The sequence below is a fragment of the Belonocnema kinseyi genome, chromosome 3, assembly GCF_010883055.1.
Source record: "Belonocnema kinseyi isolate 2016_QV_RU_SX_M_011 chromosome 3, B_treatae_v1, whole genome shotgun sequence".
NCBI lineage: Eukaryota > Metazoa > Arthropoda > Insecta > Hymenoptera > Cynipidae > Belonocnema > Belonocnema kinseyi.
In genome coordinates this window covers 32,594,959-32,603,767 of record NC_046659.1, presented here as the reverse complement: position 1 = coordinate 32,603,767, position 8,809 = coordinate 32,594,959, and positions in this window count along the sequence as shown.

The following is an 8,809-nucleotide window of genomic DNA, read 5'->3' as shown; positions in this document are numbered from 1 at the left end:
TTTGCCTCAGTGCATGATTTTTCGTCATTTTTTGAGGTTATGGCTCAACCATGACGTGATGGGTGATTTTTGATACCGAATTTGAATTCAGCGCCCCAAAGTTCATAGGAATACGTGTGTCTTGTTACCAGATCCGCACACTTTTTTTCTGTGGCTGTGTTACGGTAGTAAACTTGAGCTAAAAGGTATAAATATTAGTTAAAGTGACTTTTCAATTGTATTTTATATTTACATTTCAATGGATTTTTAATAAATATCTTTTAAATATCCAATACTTGCCTTAATATACTATTTTTCAAAGAAATTTTTTTTGGTTTTTTCGCTTGACGTACAGTGCTCAAAATACGTACGAGTTTTCTACATAGATCAACAAATTATGAACTTACAAAATATACTATATGCATAAATATCATTGTAGAAAAATCTGATTATTACTCGCTGTCAGAATTGGCGACTGCGAATGCCTCGCAGAAGGTTTTTAATTTGCAGTTATTAAATTGATAAGGAATTTTACTTATCGTCACCTTACAGTTAGCACACTAAATTTAAATCGGTCAAAATGATTGCAAAAATGGAATTTGTTTAAACAATCACAAACTAATTAACAAAAATTTAATAAAAATTCCCCTAAATAAATAGTAATAATTTTTAATCAGAAAAAGAATTTTGTAAACAAACATTATTGAAACAAATTCAATTTATTTAAATAATTTTTTGTCGAAATTTTTTTTTCAATAAAAGTGAATACTGCTAGTTTATTGGAATATTTATCAATATTCGATAATTTTTTTAAAAATATTTATGAGTAGTTTATACAACAAATTATTATTTATTTTTAACAAGCTTTCATATTTGGGAAGTTTATTCTACAGAATAAAAGGTTGTTGAAAATAAATAATAGTTTATTGTTTATATTACTATAAAATATTAAAAAATAAATTGGTTTGTTTAACGATAAAAAATTGCCAGTTCGACAAATTGTTAGGAGAAAAAAACCTTTTTTCAAATAAATAGAATATGTTCACATATTTAAAAATGAATTAGCCAATAGTGACAAAGATTTCAGTAGACCCACAGTAATAATTTTCATTGAAAAAAATGTTAAAAAAAAATTATTTAAACGAAAATAACTTGTTTAAACAATCAAAAATTAATTAAACAATGTTTATAAGCACTCCGCTAAATGTATTAATAATTTTTAATGTATAAAACAATTTTTCAAACAAAAATTATTTTAAAAAATTCCATTTGTTTAAATAATTGAAAATTAATTAACCGTGTTGATAAATATTTCATTAAACCAATATAAATAATTGAATGGCTGGCATGCTAAACGGGAAACCCTCAAAATTTTTGAACTGCACTTTTTCAGTTTTTTAAATTCTCTGACAAAATCCTCTCATATAGCCCTGGAAAGAAATCCAAAATTCATTATAGTTTTTTTTTATAATATATTATCAAAAATAGCGATTGTGTTAACCCCGGATATACCTAGCGGCCAAGAGGGGGTAACTCCTCATTGACTCTTATGGAAGCTCTGGATGTATTTATACTATTCCGAGGTTCTAAAAGTAAAAAAGTGCAACTCTTTGCCATGCGGCTGTTTTAGACTATAACTTACTGGTTCTTGGACGTATATACGGATCTTTCTCTCAGTTTTCACATATATTCATTAGTCATTTTTTATTTGTTGCAAGGACTTAGGTTTTTTAGCACAGTTTTTTAACCATTTGGTAACATTTTCCCCCTTTTACCGTTAAAATTGGCTGAGAAAAATGCGTTCGCGTGCAAATCACTCTGTTTTTATATTTGTATTTTGTTAAAAAAAGTTGTAATATCGCGTCATAGTTTTCAAAACTGTTTCTTAATTTGATTGGTTCACATGTGTTTACAAAATAAAAATTAACATTAATTCCCAATACTTTCAATTTACATTCTTCTATTTTGAAAGTCAATCACAGTTCCTCAAATTGATTTCAACTACCCTTTATTTTGTTCATGATTCAAACATTCCTTATACTGACTTTTGCACTTTGTATGCATTGAAATGATGAACTTTTGTAACGGAACATATAAATATATTATATTTCAACAATGAAATGCCATGGTCATATGATACTACTTTTCGTTTGAAATGGGACGATTTTTTCATGACAAAAAGCGACTTCAATAATAGTAATTAATTTTTTTTTTGGTTTATGTACGAGTTTCCAATATGAAATTATTCCAACGATAAATTAAATAAGTTATTCTTAAATTAATATGAAAATAAAGGACGCTCGATATGTGGATCATCCCTTTTAGGGCGCCAGCTACCTAACATAAAATGGATCGTTTTTGTTTGAAGTATTAACATGGCAAAATATGAACGTTGTTTCTGCCTCCTGTGAAAAATTAAAAAGGTGGGTTACCTATTTTTAGACGTGTCAAACCCATAATTATGTCTTAAACATTGAATTCTTCGTCAAATAATTCTCTACAAGCCTCTATACTTTCCTGTCACAACTTCCCAAACCCTATTAAATTAATCCGAAAAATAAAAAGTTAGCCAATTTTTTTTGTCGTATTTGGAATGAAATGGGGGGGGGGGCATTTTCCCTTAAAAATAGTGATTTTGAGCCAACTTATTATACAGAATTGTAATTCCTAGTTCGACGACATTTCAAATATAATATATTGTAACCGCCAACTTTTGGCAGGATTATCTAACAAAGGTTAATGTAATGACCGGACTTATATTCTAATTAGATTCAAAGAAATAGGGGCTTCTCATGGAGAAAGAATAAGATTCTCTTACTCAAAGGCCTTTCACGAAAAACACCTGACAACTTATAAATGGGCCTATTACCCTTGTGTCGGTCGCTTTATTGCGGCGCCTCAGCTAGAGGCCGGAAATGAGAGGGCGAGTGACCACGAGCCTTCAAATAATACAAAATTCAGGTCTTATTACTCTTTTCTGAAATTTTATCTTGTAGTCTAGTTTTCAGTCGACGAAACGTGTTTTCGGCAGAGGAAATATCCTGAGTATAAAATCTTTATAATAAGTTAGAGGCTTCAGCCTTCAAATACAAATCTCATGAATTAATCGCGTTTTGAAAGGAGGGAATTTTTTCCTAAGAAATTCTAGAAGGCTCGTAAACTCGTAGACACTCGGAAAAAAAATAAATTCTGAGATTTTATACTGACACGCAAAGATCGCTTGGAAAATCAAGTCTCTTGTCTCGACAGCTGCAGGTGATGCTATCCCACTGGGCAGTCTTAAAGAGCAGTTAACCAAATAAGATTCCAATATATTGGAATTTTATTATTTTTAAAGAATGAATGAGCAGACAAGTTCCAGAGGGTTTAGGCTCTGCTGAATTGCTCTTTTCCTAGACACTTTTCCAGAAGGATCACACAGGAAGTATTATCCTTGCCTATTTACAGGCAACTCATAAAACTCAAGGGTTACAATATTTATATGTCAAAACCCTTATTCTTTTTCAAATAATAATAAAATTGTATTAGTTATAATTACTTAAAAAATAATTACAAATATTTTAAATGATGTTCCTTCACTTACCTGCTTGCATGGCAGTCTATCTGCCGCAAATTATCCGAAACCATCTCTGCGAAACGATGACAACCCCTAAACAATCGAAAACTTCACCTGTAACTAGTTTCAAATTGTGTATACTTTCATCTATAGAAAAAAATCTATTCTCATAATTATGAAGTGGATTTGAAACGAAATTTTGCAACTTTTTTGCAACATAACCGTTCTTTTTGGGACGTCTAAAGGGCTAAATAAGGCCGGAAATTTCAAGTATTAAAAGCGATATTTCACTTTCACCATGGTCTACAGAATTCTAGTAAAAGATGAAAAGAACCGTGAAATAAGTTATCGTAACCAAGCGCACATCCAACTATTGCACATGCATCCAGCAGAACTTATCACTCGCAAGGAGAAGAGAATAATGTGATTATTCTCTTTATTCTCTATTTACCGCAAATACAAAGTTTTGCCCGCCGCTGCACGATGCACTCGATTCCAGGATTGCCAAGTTGTAGTTACAGGTGGTAAATTTGAAAATATAGTCATGCTAAACAGAAATAAATTACATTTTTTAAAATTTTTTCTTAAAAAATAAAAGGCATGATTTATATATTTGGCCAACCCAAATGATTCTGGTTACTGTAAAGATGAATTTTATTTTATTTTTAAAAAATTCCGCCTAATCGACAGTTTATAAAATAATATATATTATGTTACAAAAACAGTATTAATCGCGAACGAAATGTGATGATTGTTTTTCAATAAATTCATGTTTTAGTTTGATGAAAGAAAGTTTTTTTCTAAACTGTTAAATGAAAAAGATAGAAGTGTAATAAAATCCGCACAGCTATACAAAGAAGGGCTTAGATCATTGTCTGGATATTCATCAATTTAGAATCGCTTAGTTAAAGTAATTTTTAAACTTTTGAAATAATCTCTATTAAAAAGCTTTATATAAAATTCGCAAATTGCTACCTGTATTTTAATTTAATTCCTGTTTATCTCACTTTTCGATTAATCAGTAGAACAGCTTTCGTAAATTTTTCTATTACGTGTGACATTCATGGGACCATTTATGGTCATATATCAAACAAATTTTCGATGTTTTTAGAATAACAGCCGTGCAGACATTTTCAAGACGGCTTAAAAAACATCTTAGGGACTGCTTTCGAACACGTGTGCCCACTGGGTTGTCTTATCATTTCTGGTTAAACATATTAATGATCATTGTTATAAGGGCAACGATAAATTTTGCTTAATTACTCAATGAAAAGTTAAATTTGCATAAGAAAATTATTATAGTTCCAACTTCATATAAAATTGGAATTTATAAGATATAAAATCAGCGCCGATCTACTGGACATAAGTGAGTTGCTTTCTTTATATCTTACATTTTTCAGATCTATTCTCACTGTTATGACTTTTTCAGAGTGTACAACCTAGCGGAACGAATGAACGGAAAGGATACGCTACAGCTTACCCTTATAGTATTCACATAGTATCCCTTCCGCATCAAGCAATAAAAACGCAAAAAAGTAGGATGAACCTTTATTGTATTAAAATTTGGATTCTAAGTTAAATTTTCTGTGAAATGTTTAAGGAATAATAATACCTGTTTGTAACATACATTGAAGGCGACTCCAAGCATATCTTATTTCAGTAGCAGCATACTACTTAAAAGACTATGGGTGTGCTTGAAGTCGCTTTCAGCAGATGTTATATCATTTTAAAAAACTTTTTAACGCTGGAAAAAAACTCTTGAAATTACTCCGTGAAATTGTAATGCCAAATTGAACGCAGAGTCCGAATTGCAACAAGTTAAATGCCCATTTTGCTGATTTTTAGAGATTTTTTTTTGCATGCTACGGAAGGATACTATAAGGGTATAAGTTATAGCGTATCCTATCCGTTCATTTTGTCCGCTAGGGCATCCAATTTGAGAAGCCGTGCTTCATTTTGATTTATTATTTTAGGTTTGTTTCTTGCTACCAATTGCACCAGCTCTAACTTTTATTTATTTTTATTATCGAAGAAATCAGTATAAATTTTGGCTAGTTGTTGGCCATGATTTACCGACTTGAAATACATTGAACTTTCTATTTCATGTAGTGCATGTAAGATGGCATCGACTGCTCCTTCCTTACTGTAGCCGCTGCTTTCCCCAATTTTGCTTCAAATTTCTTGAAATCCCTTAAGCAAAAGCTACTTAAGAATGCGCAACATTTTTGACATCGCTAATTGAATTCGGTTGAGGTTTGTGCCTTGTTGATTTCATTTCATTTCCGCCTGGAACAGTAAGAAAATTAATTTGTTTGATCCACGTTCTTCTGTGAGGCAGTTGGAGCAGACTTCATACACTGTTTCTTCAGCTGTTTTTAGAATTGTGGGTTAAATTTGTTTCCTTTTGCAGTGAGCCTTTACATGCCCGAAACCGTAGAATTGTTTACACTGTGTGACAGCAGTGCTTCTGTTTTTATAATTAACGGCTTTAGATTTCTAGAAAAAGATATTTGTTATACCTTTGATGTCGGATATTGGAATGGCTGATCAGTTGATTGTAATGTGGGGATGGGTGCTATGAGGTCCCCTCTGGTGCTTAAACTATAATTTATATTATGCGACACCCGTGTTTTGAGAATAAACACAGGTGTCGCACAATATGAGTTATAGTTTGAGCGCACGGAGAGAACTCTGATAGTATATGCAACTATATCCGTATAGTAAGATAAAATATCATGATAATAACTACGTGATGGTTAAAATCTACTAAATGCTATTTAGTTTCATTAGGTTGCTTTTACTAAACAGAGTAGTACGGACCTTGTCTATCTGTTTAGTGAAAGCGACTACTCTGCTTCATCATTTATCAAATACGACTACTCTACCTCGACGAAATACTCAGCTTCATCTCCTACCATTTCTGACACCTCATCCCATAGGCCCTGTTGCGTAAGTCAGACGCGTTAGGATTTCTGAACGTACATATCGGAATATATAGAGGTTATAACGTTGTGTAGCGTTTTTATCTAGAAATAGTTCTATGTGACGTGAATAGGGATGGACAAGCTTATACCGAGCTTCTTATTATTATTATTAATGTTGGCTTAATACTGGCTGTTGCCTTTATATGTATCCTGCCATGACCAAGTGAAGGGAGTGTGAACTCCACGTAGTCTGGAACATATCCGGTTTCCCGACTTGAAGTGTCACACGCGGAAATGTTCAAAAGGAACATTGAAGAGAAAATAATAGATTTAAAATTTAGAAAGGGACAAAGAGACAGGTTTTCATATTTGCAAGTTGGTTTCCCTCAAAAACTTGAAAACTGGCGTAACCATCCTAATTGTGGGATTTGCCAGAAATTGATAGCTACTGTATGGATGAGGGCATTTCAGAATTTTTGTTAAAGATTTGATAAGATTTATTCTAGGAGTGTTGAATCTGGGGCATGCTCAAAGTACATGGTCTAAGTCTTCTTCAATATTAGGGTCACATGGACAGCTTCCAGAAGAAATTATATGTTTCCGAGCCAGGCTGGCATTCAAAGCGTAGTGGTTGCTTTTTATGTGGCAAAGAGAAACAATCCACTCCCTTCAAGCCTGAAATGACCAGAACCAGGGTTTCTTACTATCTTTATAATAATACCGAGTGTGCGTGACGCCTTTGTTATCTCGTATTTTTCTAAAATAGTTGTTGCAGTTATTATCTAAAGTTTCACGAGTTAAACTAAAAAAATCAGATAATGGAAAGGAAATGTTTAAGAGAGATGTATCTCTGGATGCAGTTTTGGCTACCAGGTCCGCGGCTTCCTTGCCGGGTATGCCACTATGGCCGGGTATCCAAACCAAGGAGGCTGTACAGTTGAGCTGGTTTAGAATGGCTAATCGGTTTCTAATTATGTAAACTAGACAAGAGTTGATGGAGCTAGGACAAATGGTATCTATACTTTCAAGAGCACTGTGTGAATCTGTGAAAATGAATGATTTAGGAAAGCGCTACTTTATAATGTAATCTAATGTATATAAGATGGCAATAGCTTCTATAGAAAAAATAGAGACAAAACCAGATATTTTTCACGAGAGATTTAAATTGGCTCCAGGGCATACCACAGCAAAGCCCGCGATGGACTCACCCATAGACTTCAAACCGTCCGTGTAGAACGGAAGATAGTCATGGGACTTTCCGTCTACTAGATCCTCAAAGAGTCCCACAGAGTCTGAACAGCTCTCGAGCAAGCGTCCTGATAAAAGATCAATATTTAGAGAGAACAAGTGGTCTTCGCATGGGAATTCATAGTGAGGGTGTGTTAATGATTTACGAATCTGATATTTAAAGGGTTAAACATTTTTATAAGCATTCAAAAGTACAAATTGATTTCTTATGTTCTTTCTCTTCCTCTTTGTATTAAGCGATAGTTGCAGCAATTTATCTGGGAGGAGATAATCAAGATCAGAGAAAATTTTTATGATATGTTTTTTAGCTGAAAACCAAAAGCGTTTTTAAAAGCTGTTGAATATAAGTTTCTCCATTACCTTAAACAGGCAGGATGCTAAGGATATTCAACGGAATTTTTCAGGAGTTTATTTTAGATTTAAAAGGACGAGAAATTCATTCCAGGATTCAGGGAAAGAACCAGACTGGAAGATTTAATTGAAGATGTTAAGGAGAGTGATTCCGACTTCATCATGGAATCGTTGAATGATGTTACAGTCAATTCTATCTAAACCTGGAGAGGCTTTGGTTTTCAGTGCGGCTAAGGTAATGGAGAGCTCGGACTCTGTGAAAGAAGCCCTCCAGAAATTCGTTTCTCGGAAAGTTATCGGGGAAGGAGTCGAAGAAAGTAGTTAGAGGGCAAAGTTCCTGAGCCATAGCATGCAAATTTTCAATCGTACTTCTGTCTGCAACACAGGAGGCGTGTGCAGGCTGTGTATATCTACTTTTAAAACTTTTGACAACTCGCCAGACCCTTGAGATCAGAGTCGATCTATCTAGGGTCTCCCAGAATTTTCTAAAATTGATCCTCTGCACAGTCTTGAGAGTAGGCGCGGTTTTCGCCTCTATTTTATTAGGATTGAATTAATTTGCATAGTTCCTGAGTCGTCGGAAGGTGGTTAAAGCCGCGTTCCTCTCCTCGACTGCTGCGTCACATGTTTCGTCCCATCTCAGGGCAGGAATAAAACACCTCGCTGGAGGGCCAGGGCACAGCCTCGTCCACGCATTTTACAAAGGCCTCGTACTTTGAGAGGCAGTCTAAGTTCGTAGCTTCAGACAACA